An 8,106-nucleotide genomic window follows, 5' to 3' on the forward strand; every position below is an offset into this window, starting at 1 on the left:
GAAAAAGCATTCGCCCTGGGTAAAGAGATATAAAAAGTACATCCTTTCCCTGCCTCTTGGAAACATTTCTGGTTCTCCGCAACCATCTGTAGCATCAACTCTGCAGTACATTATGTTGCTGAAGCGTACATTCTGGAAAAAGAAACCACTGACGTTTTCTTTCCCTTTGAAAAGTTACTCTTTCCCTCTCCACAATTATCCCCCCCCCCCCCGCTTTTTAACTAAGGGATTTTATGGCAGACGTCTTGCAAGTACCATAAATGCTTTTGACTATAGGGGAGGGACCCTTGCATTGAATCTTTGTGCCACTTGGTTTGTACATAATATTCCCAAGAAGCAAGGACTGTAAATTATATTCAGAACATCCAGCAAACATTTCTTCAGGTGTGTTCACATAAGCATTCATGCTGTGAGCTGGCCTACATCAGTGGTTCCCAACCTTCAGGCTTCCAGATGTTTTGGCCTACAACTCCCAGAAATCCCAGCCTGTTTGCTAGCCGGTAGGATTTATGGAAGTTGAAGGCCAAAACATCTGGGGACCCACAGATGGAGAACCACTGGCCTACATCTTCCTAGGGGTCTGTATGTTGTCATGCAATCAGAAAGGAACACCACCAGAATTTTTTGCTTTATTTGTTGAAATACTCATGCTCAAGCTATAAAAATTAAAAACAAACTAAAACTGGTATCTTATAGTAAGTGTCTACCTTTTCAAAAGTCCAATTGCTGTGCATATGTGTTCCAAACAGATGAGATCCATGTAATCCATCTGTGGTTCTAGAGTAGCTCAGAATCACATCCTAACTGACTCATTACCATTCAGCTACAATATGGTCCTCCCCTCTGAAATAGTACTATTCTTAGGCTCCTGGCAGCTTCTTTGGTCAGAAACCAAGAGGCCTGGTACACTATAATGGTTTATCTCTTAGTACCATTACAGAGGGGATGCTCACATTAGGTCATATGGACTGCCCTCATAACAAACTAGGCCAAAACAAAAGTTCTTTTCTGATGTTATTTACACTTGCTAGCTTATGGGTTTAAGTGCAGGGATAAAGTGTATGTGAGAGTCCCAAATGTTTCTTCATCTTTTACCAGTGATTAGAAATTAAGATTAAAAACTACTTAAAGTCCAGGGAGTTGTGGCATAGAAGTTCTGGTGCCCATTCACACTACACAATTATAACTTAATTGTTCCACTTTAAGGACTTTATTGTACAAGGCTGGCAAACCAGCATTGCAGGATGACGGTCCCTATTGCACAACACTATGTGCATCCTGCTGCCAGTTTCCTTCCCTGCCCCCTGTGATTCTCCTGTACCTTGCTATAATAATAATAATAATAATAATAATAATAATAATAATAATAATAATAATAATAATAATAATTTTATTTTTATACCCCGCCCCATCTCTCCGAAGGGACTCAGGGCAGCTTACATGGGGCCAAGCCCAGTCAACAGCAATAAAAGCAAAGCAATAATGGGCAAACCCATCAACAGCTCTCAATCCCTCAACATTCCCATCATCTACCTTGCTACAATGGGTCTCTTCTTCTTTTGTGCCAGTATGCCAGCATTAAAGTGACACCAGGAAATTAAAATCTGGAATTCCTCACCTGTTAAAAATATAATTTTTAAAAATGATGAATCAGTGCAATCGTTCTAATGAATAGAGGGATCTATAAATGAAAATGTGACTGTAGTGGAATAGGATCCATGTGATAAAATCCTAAATATCGAGGTCCCATCTTTTGGAATCCTGTGATTTGCAGTTTAGGAAGGGTCATTTCAAATTCTTAGCTGGAGAGGTCCTCCAGTGCCTCACCAAACTAAAAACCCTAGGATGCCATGAGATAGAGCCATGGTGGTCAAAGTGGAATAATATTGCTCTAATGCTAAAGTTTGAATGGGTCCCTAGAGAGCTGTTGCATCGAATGGGGGGAAGCCAAAGTGGTTTGCAATTTAAAAATTGGGCAGAGGAAGAAAGGGACTGCAGAGGAACTGATAAACAAGTTCTACCTAGTTTGGGCATTGTAATTGCAAGGGAAGAGAGACAGGGCCTTCTTGGTGGTGGCCCCTCATCTGTGGAACTCCTCTCTAATGAAATCAGAACAGCACCCTCCATCCTGTCTTTAAGGAAAAAGCTTAAGACATGGTTATGGAACCAAGCATTCGAGCAGTAACTGTAGCAGTGCAATAATGAGAATAATTTAAAGTGATTGACTAATGGATTGACCCTGGACTATGATTTTGAACTTGCATGATTTTAACTGATGTTTTAATCACTGATGTTTTAATACTTGGTTTTAATTGTAATTGCCATTTTTGGAATTGTATGTTTGGCATCGAATTGCTGCCTGTTGTGAGGCCACACTGAGTCCCCTTCAGGGTGAGAAGGGCAAGGTACAAGTATGGAAAATAAATAAATTCAGCAATTGCAAAGTAGAGTTTATGGTAAAGTGGGATTATGAGTAAGCTTCTTTATGTAGGTGCATGTGTCTTCAAAATCTGGCTACCAGTATTAAAACACTTTAAAGTCAGGACAGTAAATAAAGAACAGTACTCAGAAAGCATAGGAATTCCAGACATGTATCAATCAAGGCCAGCTGACACCTCCCAACAAAGGATTCCCCCAGGCAGGAAGCAGCCAGGCTTTGAAGCTGCAAGGCTATTCAGTGCTAATCAAGCTGGCCAATTACAACATTCATACTTGCCTCAAACAGACAAGAGTTCTTTCTCCCACCCTGAACCTTCCACAGATATATAAACCCCACTTGCCTAGTTTCCAGCAGACCTCAACAACCTCTGAAAATGGCTGCTATAGGTGTGGGCAAAACATCAGGAGATAATGCTTCTGGAATGTGGCCATACAGCCCGGAAAACTCAGAGCAACCCAAAACTCTAGTACTTTTCAAAAGGAACAAAATTGCTTATAATGTCTTTCGGAAGTAAACACGTTTCAGGATTAGCACTCTCACCTACCCACCTCATTTTGGTCCATTTTTGGCGTTGATGGTTTCTTTTCTTCTTTTTTTCTGCCTTATTTTACTTTTCGATTCTTTCCTTCTCTTTAGGTAATAGAACAGCAGGGCAGGATTGCAGAAGTGAGTGCCTTTGGGTATATCTGCACTAGCACTGCTGTCACATTTCATTTTATGCCATATCACTTCACTTTCCTTCCTGATTCTGCCTTTGAAATAAGCAAAATGTAGCCCCTTTCCCCTCATGTGTCTATTTTGTGCATAAAGCTATTGAAGCAAAGCAGAATCTGGTGACTCTTCAACACCTTTAATTTTGGGGCTTCCTTTAGGGCTAATATTAACTTAAATTTTAATAAGGGTCCCCTCCAAAGGGAGCCCCTGTGGCACAGCGGGTTAAACCGCTGAGCTGTTGAGCTTGCTGACCGAAAGGTTGGTGGTTCAAATCCGGGGAGCGGAGTGAGCTCCTGCTATTAGCCCCAGCTTCTGCCAAACTAGCAGTTCGTAAACGTGTAAATGTGAGTAGATCAATAGGTACCGCTTCTGCGGGAAGGTAATGGCGTTCCATGCAGTCATGCTGCCACATTACCTAGGAGGTGTCTATGGACAATGCCAGCTTTTCAGCTTAGAAATGGAGATGAGCACCAACCCGCAGAGTCGACTAGACTTAATGTCAGGGTAAACCTTTACCCCTCCAAAGAAAATGAATTAACATTACCCCTCCATACATTTCAATTCACTTTAGTGTTCTTTGTTTACTTGGGAAACAAAACAGCCATATCTTCTTCACTGGTAGATTGCTAATCATGAAATCGATAGGCTTGCCCATTCTTAGTAGCTGGAAGCTTTTAAGCAGAGGCTGGATGGCTATCTGTTGGGGGTGCTTTAAATGCGATTTGCCTGCTTCTTGGCAGGGGGTTGGACTGGATGGCCCACAAGGTCTCTTCCAAATCTATGATTCTATGATTTATTGAATAGATGTGGAAGGAATGAAGCCCCAAAGAGATTACTACAGCCTTGTTCAAAAAGATGTCACTCACAGAGACCACAAGGATTGTTACTGCTTTGGGACCCTTGCTGACTTTATTTTGGACTTGCAAAATAACTAAAGCTTTAGAAGACAAAACATATTAATGGAAGTCCTGCATAGAGAGCTTTCTCTCACGCATAAATCATACACATTTGTTTCTCTCACACATGATTTGCTTTTTTTATTTTTACATCTCAGTCTTCATCCCCTTTCCCATAAGAATTTGAACGGAGCTGGTGGGTGTCGACCCAGGTTTTTATGCTTAACAATTCCTTTTCATGGTTTTCAGCCAGACTCTTAATGTAAGTAAAATGTTGTTTTTGTAGCTGAATTATTCCTCTTTTTTGTGCTCATAAAACACAAAGATCTAACATGACAATGGGCATGTTGAAGTCAGCCCTTCATCAAGGCTTCTGGACTCCATCAAATGGCAATCTCTCCTAAGGCCCAGAAATCTCTGGCTTTCTCAACAGTTACATTTTATTGCAGAATGGCCTAAAGCCACATGGAAACTGGAATAATTTTTTTCATGGAATCTGGATCCCATTCTCTCTACCCCACCCTGCAGGTAAAAACTTTTCTCCCAGAGTTAAAGTTGGCATCAAATCAAATAATCTCAGTTTAAAGACTAATGACCAAATGTTATTTCTTGTTAATTTTCATATGGTTTCAGCTATTTTCTTTGGGGGTCCATATAGTGGTGGAGGTGGGATTTGTTCAAAATGTATGGCAAGTAGAAGGAATGCTGTTCCAATATGGATATAAAGTTAGCTAGATCTCAACACGCCCAACCCAAGGTAGAGAAAGGCACAGCACTCTTGAATTTCTGTGTAAATAATGAGCTTTTGCCCATGCGACCAGGCTGATTTTGTTTCAGTAGGGCAGTCAAACATGTGCAAAGGAATGCATGAATGAATTTGCTTTGACCACTAAAATACAGAGGAAACATTTTGTATTCAGAGATGCTTTGTTTCTGTTACAGTGCTTACAAAAGTATTGTCAAGATTAATGACATTTGTAAATTCTGACTATACATATAAGTGTCTCTATTCTTACTATCTAAACATTGCCATGCATCCATATAGTTTGATATCTATTACAATTCCTTAATGTCTGATAAAGTATTTTATGAAGCTTGCTGCCATTTCCTGCCCAATTAGGCTATAAGGCCCCAGTATATTAATACTGGGAACCCTCGGTGGCACAGCGGGTTAAACCGCTGAGCTTCTGGACTTGCTGACCGAAAGGTTGTCGGTTTGAATCCAGGGAGTGGGGTGAGCTCCCACTGTTAGCCCCAGCTTCTGCCAACCTAGCAGTTCAAAAACATGCAAATGTGAGTAGATCAATAGATACCGCTCTGTCAGGAAGGTAGCGGCACTCCATGCAGTCATGCCAGCCACATAACTGTGGAGGTGTCTAAAGACAATGCTGGCTATTTGGCTTAGAAATTGAGATGAGCACCAACACCCAGAGTCAGACATGACTAGATTTAATGTCAGGAGAAAACTTTTACCTATATATTACTAAGTCAGATTTGTATTGTCTACCTGGCATAAAGGTAGTTCAGAAGCAAAGGACTTTTCAGGCTTTACTAGCTCAAATTGGTCCGCTAAAGATGATCAGGGCAGGATTTTCATTGGAGCATTATGTTGTGGCACACATGAAGAGTTTGGCTTCCTCAGAAGATGAAGAAGATATACAGCAACTCAATTCTTCTCCGCAGCAAAGGAAGTGGATTTTATTAACATACCTTAGGCTGGATCTAGACTCCAAATAATGCAATTCATGAATAATCAAAAGGTAAGTGCGAAGTCTGAAGGCAATGACCTCCACATGTTCCATCTAGCAAGTTTTCACATGAATGACCCTGATCTATTATTTTGTACAATATAAAATAAGATTAATTGATCTTTTGATAATTATGCTTTTTTCTTAAATTTGAGCTAGTGCTGCAAATCTGCTCTTGCTGCTGGTGTTCTTTGAGGGCAAGGCCCCTCAAGAAATTTGAAGAGAGTGGCATTCACATCCACATTTCTCATACCATTGTAAGAGGTCAAGTTAATTAATAAAAGGGGCACGGCTGGGCTGCAAGCCCAAAATTGGTCTTTCCTGCATGGATATACATGGTTCATACTCCCAACTTCCCCCGATCTTTGTATTATGTGATATTTAGAACTTTGCCCTAGCAGTTGCCAGAAGCTTCCTGCTTCTAGCTGCTGTTGTCCTCGTACACTTGATCTATGTCATATGGGACAAGAAAGAGCCTCTAGTGCTTCTGCAAGAACTGAGATCACCACACAAATGCCATTTTCCTTCAAGTGCAGTAGAACGTTAATGCTGATTCGTCCTTAAAAACAAAACTTAAAACACTTTGTGGTTCTTTTCTAAGAACTAACCTTTACTTGTGGAAGATAGGGCTTCTTTAACCTTCATGAACAAGGCCGTTAAGAACACAACATTCAGTTCATGTTTGCTTATTTCATATGTGTTTGGTGCATAAATATTGGGTGCTTTTTCAAAGAAAATTGCTTCTCTCTCTAATTATGTTATAATACAATATTTTTCTTTTTTTAAACTTTATTTATAGTTTTGAATAGATACATTGAAAGTGGGGGAGCATTTTGGTTGATAGAAAAGTAGGAAACTAAGTTATTTAAAAGGGCAAGAGGGTAAAAAAGGAGAAATAAAATTGAATAAAATAAAATAAAATAAAAAATTTAAAAAACCATTTTTTTTTTCAATAAAAGAGAAGGGGGTATTGACTTCCATCCATATCCATATTGTCTTCGATCCAATCCTGGATCTCCTCCGTTTACTATCATTCCTTATTTATGTTTTAGCTTCCCTAAATTCATGTCTTTCTTGTTACTCTTATCATCGTTTAGATGTTCTTGAATTATATTATAGTGAATTTCTTTTCTTTTCTAATAAAGTCTAAAAGTAGTTGCCAGTCAGTACATTTCTTTGGTAAACCCTGTTGTTTCCTTATTAGATATGTTAATCTGTCCATATTCTTAATTTCCATTAATTTTATTAACCATTGGTCTACGTTCGGTACATCTTCTTGTCTCCAATTTTTTGCATATATAATCCTCGCTGCAGTTGTCATGTAATTAAATAGGAGTTCGTCATTTTCTGTTAATTTTATGTCTGTTATTCCCAGGAGTACATGTTCTGGTCTCATTTGGTATTTAAGGTTCAAAATTATTTGAGTCAACTCATGAATTTCTTTCCAAAATTTTCTAGCTTTTTCACATGTCCACCACATGTGGAAAAAAGATCCTTGCTCTTTCCTACATTTCCAACAGGTGGTTTCTAAAGATTTATTAATATAATATTTTTCTTAGACACAAAGTCACAGAATATTCCAGTAATATCCTTTCAAAAAGAGGGAGGGGAAAGAGATAGAAATAAGAACCCTGGATTTCTGGTTAAGCCATAACTTTGTGTAGACCAGTGGTTCTCAACCTGGGGTCCCCAGATGTTTTTGGCCTTCAACTCCCAGAAATCCTAAGAGCTGGCAAACTGGCTGGGATTTCTGGGAACCCCAAATGTAGAATTTGTAGGCCAAAAACATATGGGAACCCCAGGTTGAGAACCACTGGTGTAGACAAAGTAAAACTGGCATTGTCCTAGAAGTTGCTCTTTTGAAAACATAACCATAGTCTCACAGAGTACATTATTGAGAGAATCATGTGTCTATCATGTTGCAGAGATTGCATCTAAACTTACCGAAACAATCTAGAGTACCATGCTTTGAAGCTACCCTGATGCAATGTGTGAGCATTTTCCAAAGCCCTTTTGATGTCACTGAACAAAAGCAGCTTTATAGCAGACCCTTGCTGGTGATGCTGCTTCTGGTGAGGTCACAATAGGGCACCCATACATGTAGTAACCAGAAGTCATATCACCAGCAAGGCTATGCCAATGTATTATTTCTAGTTGGCAACAACAGTGGAGGGTCTCTTGGACATGTGGACACTATTTTGTACTATAGACATCCCAATCCAGTTGTCCATACCTCAAAGATACAGCTTCCCATTGAGCCAGAATTAATAGCTGGAAACAGCATTTCTGCTACAAAACCAACCAAACC

General features: G+C 39.6%; 1 long non-coding RNA gene across 3 annotated transcripts in view; it reads right to left on the reverse strand.

The window, feature by feature from the left end:
• Nucleotides 1-7,880, reverse strand: part of LOC134294779 (uncharacterized) — a 78,744-nt gene extending 70,864 nt beyond the window's left edge. For 2 of the 3 annotated variants that reach the window (XR_010001481.1, XR_010001478.1), the window contains exons 1-2: nucleotides 7,743-7,880; nucleotides 1,534-1,618 (exon numbers count right to left, since the gene is read on the reverse strand). This is a non-coding gene — a long non-coding RNA (uncharacterized LOC134294779). The remainder of the gene's footprint in view (nucleotides 1-1,533; nucleotides 1,619-7,742) is intronic. The other variant, XR_010001477.1, reaches the window with a different exon arrangement.
• Between the last annotated feature and the right edge of the window lie 226 nt (nucleotides 7,881-8,106).

The sequence above is a fragment of the Anolis carolinensis genome, chromosome 1, assembly GCF_035594765.1.
Source record: "Anolis carolinensis isolate JA03-04 chromosome 1, rAnoCar3.1.pri, whole genome shotgun sequence".
Taxonomy (NCBI): Eukaryota; Metazoa; Chordata; class Lepidosauria; order Squamata; family Dactyloidae; genus Anolis; species Anolis carolinensis.